The following is an 8,984-nucleotide window of genomic DNA, read 5'->3' as shown; positions in this document are numbered from 1 at the left end:
GACAGTCACTGCTCACTCCTAGTAAATGTGGCCTCAGTTGGGTAGAAAGGGAAGAAGACCATTTGGAGTGAGATGAAAGATAAATGGGTTATGAAGTAGTCGGGACTTGGGTTTATACTGTTACTGCAACATTTGGGTGAGATGAGGAAGGGACAGCATCCTTAAGGAGGATGTGGGATCATGAAAAACCATTCTAGGATATGAATTAGAAATAACGAGGAGGAAAGGAACCATTAGGAATGGAAAGATTCCAATACATGATTCAGTTCTTGATACTTCCATTTAATGTCAAAACTCTTTGTGGCTAATTTTGGATCAGGAAGGGTGAGTGATGGAGCAAGATCTCAAAGGAGAAGAGGTAGGTGGGATAAGAGCTGGGACAGCTGCCTCTGAGCAGGAGATGGAGGGGATGGGCTAAGGAAGATGAATGTGGATGTTGAGAAGTGCCTGTTCAGTTCCTTTGCCCATTTATTGATTGGGTTATTTGTTCTTTTGGTGTGAAGTTTTTTGAGTTCTGTATGTATCCTGGAGATTGATGCTCTTTCTGAGGTGCAGGTGACAATGATTTTCTCTCATTCTGTAGGCTCTCTCTTCACTTTCGATTGTTTCCTTTGCTGTGAAGAGGTTTTTTAGTTTGATATCATCTCATTTATTGATTATTTTTAATGTGTTTTCAGTAATTTAATGCAAAATTATGTGACTTTATTTTTAAATCACATAAATAAGGTTTTCTTATTTGTTGCTTTGATTTTTAGACATACATATCAGTGTACGTCAACATGATGGAGAGTTGGCTCTACATTTTCTTCTAGTAAGCACAGGGTCTCTGGTCTACTGCCTAGGTCCTTAGTCCACATTGAGTTTTGTGCAGGGTAAGAGGTAGGGGTTAAATTTCATTCTGCTACATATGGATTTCCAGTTTTCCCAGCACCATTTGTTGAAGAGGCTATTTTTTCTCCAATGTATGTTCATTGTGCCTTTGTCTAGTATGAGATAACTGTATTTATGTGGGTTTGACTCTGTATCTTCTATTCTGTTGGTCTTCATGTCTGTTTTGGTGCTGATACCATGCTGTTCTTGTTACCACAGCTCTTTAATATAATCAAAGTTCTGGTATTTTATTCTTCCTGCTTCAGTAAAAATAACAAATTCTTTTGAGGGTATGGAGGAAAGGAAACTCTTATTCATTGCTAGTAGGGAAGTAAGTTAGTATATCCACTATGGAAAACAATATGTACTTTTCCCCCAAAAAATTAGAACTACCATATGATTCAGTTATCCTACTATTGAATATATATCAAAAAGAAAATAAATCAACCTTCAAAACAGACACCTGCAGTTCCACCTTTCTTTCACATTTTACTGGTCAAATTTCTGTAATTTTTTTTCAAGCACACATTAAAGATAACCCTCAAAAATAGGCTTTTTAGGTTGTCACCCTGTGATTTAGTCACATGTGCATATCAAATATTTTGCACTATTGTAATCCCTATTCAGGCTGACTTACCTTGTCATATACTGTAACCAAAGAAAATCCATGTTGAACAGTCTTGTTCAGATATAATTTGAATGTTGTAAAATTCACTGATTTAAGCTGTAAAATTTAATAATTTTTAGAGTTGTGCAACAACAGTTACACAAACCGGCATAATCTAATTTTAGGGTATTTCATCACCCCCCACCCCCCCAAAAAAAAGAAGCCTCGTTCACATTAGCAGTCACTTTCCAATCCCTACCTACTCCCAGGTCTAGATAATTTAGGAGATACCTACTTTCTCTCTTCTTAGGCTTGATTATTCTAGACACTTCGTCCATTATATTTTAAAAGACTTTCTTTTTTACCCTTTAATATATAAACTACACACAGCAACACCCATGAATGTCTCCTACCTTGGGGCCTGTGATCGCTGCTTGTGTTTTTTTCCACAAGGTCAATAATGCCATTCTCTCTACAGAGCTTATTGATGGTCTTTCCCACCATAATGCCAGGATTCAAGCTATAATCCATGGCCTGGGCATAGTGGCAATGTTGTGTACTCCTTCATTTATTTATTTTTTTGTGTGATAACTTTTATTTGAGTATTGACCCTGGCTGTGTACTTCCAAGTAGTGTCAAGCCTAGTTTCTTAGCCCTCCACATGAAACAATAGCTTTCTTTTCTTATAACTTAATTTAAATCAAAACTATATATGAAAATATTTTAAAGATGTATATGACTTTATAGTGCTGCTTTTGAGAAACAGCATTTCCCTAGTCAGTTCACACTCCATCCTCAATTTTTGGATGTTCTGAAACTGAATATTTTTGTATTTCAATACCATTGTGATTATTATTTTGATACTTCTATAATTCTAAATACTGCTTCTATAGTTCTCCTTTTACATATTTTTTTAAAATTCACCTCTTAACTGCTCTCTCCTTACATTTATATATATATATCTCATTTATCTATTCTTCTAATATAATTAAGTATATTCAATATATGATCATATTTTGATTAAATATTAAAATATTTTAGAGCTGAAGCCTGTAGTATATGTTCACCTATCCTATGTGACTCTATCTTGATCTTTAAAAAAATCTGATACTCATATTCTAGTTATCACATTTTTTAGCTTTCCATTGCCAATGATTCTTCCTAACCTCTCCTTTAGTTATCAAAGTCTCCCTAAATGTAACCTTTTCTATCAGTTTTCTCTTTTTGGAAGAATCTTTTTCTAAGCCTCCTGAGCTTTTCAATCTGGACTGTTCCTTTTTAAAGACTTCTGGAATACAGCCATGGTATGGAGTTGCCCTTCACCACTTTTATTAGGATTCTCTGTTTCTTGAATTAATTTTTCATATTACTTTCTGAGAGAGGATTCATGGTAGGTCAATTTTGGTTTTGTACCAGGGATTGAACCCAGGGGCACTTAACCACTGATCCACAACCCCAGCCCTTCTTTATTTTTTTATTTTGAGAGGTGGTCTCGCTAAGTTGATTAGAGCCTGGCTAAGGGTAGGTGATTTTTTTTTTTTTTCAAATCACTGGCAACTATCAAGTTTGTTTTCATTTAAAATTAATACTTTGTGGGGTATAGAACTTTAGATTGAACTTAGTCCTCCTTCAGAATTGTAAGGGAAGTATTCAATCAATGTTGAGCTTGCAGTATTGATGTTGACAAGACTATATCCATGGGGTTTATGTTTGTTTGTTGGTTGCTTTTTCAAGGTGTGTGGTATGTGTGTGTATTTAACCTCTATTTCTGCTTGCTTTCCTCCAGACACTTTCAGATCTTTTTTTTTTTTTTTTTGTCCCTAATCTTAGATTTCAGAAGAATGCACATTAATTTGGGCCATTTTTTTCCCCTCACTTTGCTGAACACTCATGGAATCTTTTAGGCTGTAAGTTTATATTTTTGATTCCTGGAAGTAGTCTTTAAATATGTTTTATACAATATCATCTTCATTGTGTTCCTTACTTCTATTTTTGGAATTCCTATTATTTGACTCCTAAGATTTATGGAACGATTATTTAATATCTTGTCTTCATTTCCTTATTTCCATTAGATTCTTTGGACTCTAATTGCTGGGAGAGTTTCTCAAGTTTAGCTTTCAGTCCATCCATTCAGTATTTAATACTTGCAACACATTTTTGCTTTCTAAGAACATTGTTTTCTTCTCTTTCTCCCCTTAGTATACAGCATCTTATTCTTGTTTTTAAAAATGTAAATTCTTTTCTTCTGTGGGATTCATTGCTCATTCACTCCTGGAGGTTTTATATCAGTACCAGGCACAGTCTCCAAGTTGCTTGATTCTCTTTGTTTGGATCTTTCAGGTTAGACATTTTCTTCGATTGTGTGGTGATCCTTGCCTGTCTGCCTGTATTTAAGATTGGGACACTAAAAAGTTGATTGCAAGTTCTCTAAGTACAGTTGAATCTAACTATAAATTTAATTTTATGGGCATCTGGCTAGGGCATCATATTGGACAGTCCCAGATTGTTGGTATCTTTGGACATGTTTTCTGTCCCTTCATCTCCTGCTTTGGGGTCTTGTCGCCTCCACAGAAGCACCCTGTCCTTTCTTCCAAAGTCCAGTTCTTATATTTTAGTGTTCTGATGGGTAAGAGGTGTGGGGTTTTACTTAATCCCTCCATGTTGGTTTATAATTATTGAGTGTTATAAATCAATGATCACTTCTTTTCTGCTTTCTGGTTTCCAACATCTTATTGCTGATTTCTTCTCTTTTATTCCTTTGGATTTGTGAACTTGTACCTTAAAAAAAACATTCCTTGATTTCTTTTTAGAAGAGTTCTAAGAGGGAGAATAATTTATTACAAATTGTCCTCTTTTGTTGTTGAATCAGACATAGTTAGGCTCTTTAGCTTTTGTTATAAACTCCAACTTATATAGAGACACAGACAATTATAATTCAAATAATTATAATTTAATTCCATAAATGTGATAATAGAGAAATATACCAAATATATTGAGTACACAGAGAGTTAAGTCTGAACTTGATTAGTAAAATTTAGTATCTTTACTCTTGATTTTTTGACTAGGGCTTAAAATATAAATTCAAGTTTGATATTTATTATAGAAAGTGAAAGAAATGTTAGCATAATGAGTTTAAATTGAGCAGGAATATTGCTGGGATCTTTCATAAGACTTCATATTCAAATCATCAAAACAATTCTTTTAATTGGGATTAATATTTCATATTCCAGATAAGAAAAGTAGGGCCCAGAGAGATTTATTTTTAAAGATTTAAGTTATTGGGCAGACAATTACAGAGCTTGAATTGAAATATAGTTTCCTATTTCTCCAAAGTCCTGCTTTTTGTGTTTAGAGAATGAAATAGGGATCTTTATCAGAGGCAAAAATGGCATTCCTATTTACCGAGAAACAGTCACCTCTTAGCTTTTGGAAGTGATTATCAATTTATATAATACCTAAGTTCCATTTTCTTCCCTCATCTCACTGATACATATCCCACTCTGGCGTTCTGTTCATTTTTTCCACTCATATGCCTATTACATGCACAGATTAGATAAGAAAAATATCTTTTTGTGTGTGAAAGGATGGATGTTAAATAAAGGTATTTAATTTATATTTAGGGGTTTATGGATTCTTTTTGTGCACTCTTTCTGTCCCATGATTCTATGACTTCCAAGATCTGTCCCTTATGTTCATCAGCAGAAACAGAAAATATGAGAAAGCCTGCATGTGTTCAACATCTATGGATGCTCAACTGCCATTTCGACCTCCTCTGCCTCCTACTATATTTTCCTTTTGAAGTTTGCCATTCTTGCTTCATGACTGAGCCCTAGCAAATGCACCTTCAATGAATTCTTTTCCCTCAGATGGTCATTGATTTGAACTGAAGTGGCATTAAGTGTTACCTCCTGATATTTTCTCTAAAATATTGCAGCAGTATATTGATCAGTTCTTTACACATTTATATTCTCTCACTTATCTTCTTATGGGACACTGACTTGTACCAACATTGTGCAAGAAACTGATGAATGTTGAGGAAACAGATAATGAAATCTAGAATTCAGTGAGTGCCTACTTGGTACTAGATCCATTCTAAATGCATTATATATTTGTTCTCAGTTCTCACATTTCAAACCTTTATGAGTTTCCATTTATTATTGTTATCATTATTCATTTTTACAGATCAGATACATGTCCCAAATCCAGGTTTCAGAGTAATTGGTGGAGCAAGGATTTGAACAAGAGCAGTCTGAGAACTTTCAACCTGTCCAGAAGAACTTGGGAACCTGTCCTAAGAACTTCCAACCTGTCCACCTGCATTGCTGTGCCAGAATCAGCCCTGCTCTTGAGTATCTCACTTGGATTTTACTTCCTGGAAATTTTAGTTAACATTTCAAATCTATTTGTTCATAGTTAATACTTTATTAACATTCAGAAAGTGGAGGTCCTTCAGGCCAGCAGAATAGCAAAGTAGGCACTCAAATAATAAACTAGTGGATTGAGGTTAGGCTAAAGTGCTCTGAGGATCAGGAAGTTTTCAATCTGCACCTCAGTCCTCACTGAATTTACAGGCCAGTTCTAACTGGATTGGGAAACAGTGGAATCTGATATCTAGCTCCAACTGGTGGAAAAAAGAGCAGTGAATCCATCCTTCAGAGTATGAGCTCATTGAACAGGCTTGGAAGACTCTTCTAATTCAAGTTCTTTCCCTTATGAGTTTTGTGACCCTAAAACTAATCATTTAATCTTCTATGCCACAGATTTTTATGTTTATGAAATGGTGTACCTAATACCTGATCTCCTACCTCATAATGTTTGAATGTGAAATTAGGTAGTTTATGTAAGAGCTTACTCAACATGCACACGCGCATACACACACACACACACACACACACACACACAAAACCCCCATTCACCGTTACTTTGAAAAAGTAAGAGCTGAGCTGGAAGTTTATACAGACAGTTGAGTCTTGATTCCTTTTCAAAGGAGAACTATTCACTTTGCTTCCAGGAGGTTACAGTCTCCTGTTTTCCCTCCTACTTAACTGGCTACGCCTTCTTAGGCTTTTTCCTCAATTCCTCTTTACCTTGACCTTGTAAATTCAGACCGCTCCAAGACTCTGTCTTGGTTCTCTTCTCTTCTGTCCCACTTTCTGCATGATATCATCACCTGTCCTGGGTTTAAATGTGAGTGACTCTCAAAATTATTTCTTTAGCTCAGTCCTTTCTCCTGAGCTTCCAACTCATTTGGCCAGCTGTGTACCCCACTCTTTTACCTGGACATCTACCATCTCCAATTTATCATATCCAACTACAAGCTCCCAATTTCTTCCTACAAACCTCTTTTACTTTCAAATTTTGCCCTCTCTCCATCCTTCCAGTTGTTGAGGCCCAAAATCTTGGAGTTATCCATGACTCCTCTCCTTCTCTCCCATCTTGCTTCCAATTTAACAGGAAATTCTGCTGAAATCAAAATATACCCAGAATCCAACCACTTCCTGCCACTCCCACTGCAATTCTACTGATTAAATTTACCACCACCTTTGTACTATATTGCTGTATTCACCTTTTAACTGGACTCTTCTTACATCTTTATCTCTTCATTTTTTTAATCAGTATATTAGCTAGGGTGATAATTTTTCTAAGTTAGATCATGTGCCCGACTCCCCTGATTGAAGCCCTCCAGTATCTCTTAATTCTACTCAAAGTGAAAATCCTTATAGTGATTGACAAGGCTCTGCTTCTTCTGGCCCCTCTTAGTTCTCCAAATCTTTCTGTGTGTTTCTTCCTGACTCCCTTAGCTCCAGCCACATGAGCCTTCTACCTGTTCCTTGAGCGAGCCAGGTGTTTTAGTCAGCTATTCTTCACTATTGTGACTAAATGATTTGACCAGAACAATTTTAAAGGAGAAAAAGTTTGAGGACTCATGGTTTCAGAGGTCTTAGTCTATAGAAGGCCAGCTCCATTCCCTGGGGCTAGAGGTGAGGCAGCTTGCATCATCAGGAAGCAGAGAGAGACTCCACCCACCAGATGCAAATATATATATCCCAAAGCCACGTTCCAATTTCTGCCTCCTCCAGCCACACCCAACCTGCCTCCATTTGCCACTCAGTTAATCCCATCAGGAACTAATTCACTGATTAGGTTAAGATTCTCAAAACTCAATCATTTCTCCTCTGAACCTTCTTACATTGTCTCACACATGAACTTTTGGGGGACACCTCATATCCAAACCACACCCAGGAACTTCTGTGCTTCAGAGCCTTTGGTCTACTCTTCCCTCATATTGGCCCCCAACCCTCAGCTGTCCACATGGCTAAACCCTCAACTTTCTCAAGTCTTTCCTCAATGTTCCCTTCCACTGGGGCCCTTCCTGGATCATTGTATTTAAAATTGTCACCACTCCTATAAACTGAGATCCCTGAACACATTACATTGTAGCACTCTTTTTTCCCCTTAGGTCTCTTACCTTCTAGCATAGTAGGTGATTTACTTCTTAAGTTTGCTGTGTATTGCTTCACTCTTCAATGCTAGAATAGAAGATGCATGATGGCATAAATGGGTTTGTCTATTTTATTCAACAATGTTTCTCACACACCTAGTATATCTTCTGGCATGCTATGGAATTAGAAGACATAATATATACAACACTAAAGTATCAGAAGATCTAGCATTAAGAAATCAAAGAATAAAAAGAGAGTAAGATCATGTCCATAAGAAAGGACTGATTTATACTTGTACAGGTCAAACTCCTGGTATCTAAATTGCTTTCCTTCTGGTAGGTCCTGGCACTACACATCCAAGAGACCATATTCAGTACACCATTATTTGAAAAGCAGACAGATTTTTGGAGAGAGAACTTTAAAAGTCATAATTTCTTTCTACTGTGTTTTAGAGATTATTTTTAGTCCTATTTGAGTAAGAAGGAAAAAATTCTCATGTTCCCCAGGATATTTCTTCTCCTTATAAATACTTGAAACTCCTTTCACCAATAATGACAAAATCCATTATTCTACAGCGAGAGAGAAAAAAAAAACCAAATTCAAATGCTTTTTCAGAACATTTGCATTTAATCTAATTGAATTGAATCTAAATTCTAATGAGGCAACCAAGCAGTAAATACAAATAGCTGATGTCTAATGCTTACTATTTCAATAAAAGGGGGAGCTAACATGGCCTAGTGGCTTAGGGAATGGAATATCAGGGTCACCCCCATGAAGGGACAGAGCACACGACAGGGGGGCTGAAATTGACAATGGTACATGTTTAATTTTGATAAAATCACAATGTCATCCCTGTTTCCTGTCAACAAACACAACTTGCAGCCTTTGCTTAGGAGCAGAGTCGAGGAAGCACTGAATTGTAGTTCTGTCCAATGTCTGTCTTTAAAGGACCCTCAGGGTCATGGAGTCACCCTCAAGAGAGGACTCAGCACTGGACAACAGCCCAGCAGGGCAAGGACCCACAGGTCTGGCTGTCAAGGCCTCAGCTTTTCTTTTTTGCTATT

The sequence above is a fragment of the Sciurus vulgaris genome (genome assembly GCF_902686455.1).
Source record: "Sciurus vulgaris genome assembly, chromosome: 2".
Taxonomy (NCBI): Eukaryota; Metazoa; Chordata; class Mammalia; order Rodentia; family Sciuridae; genus Sciurus; species Sciurus vulgaris.
The sequence above is the reverse complement of the archived record's forward strand: the minus strand, read 5'-3'. Positions refer to the sequence as shown.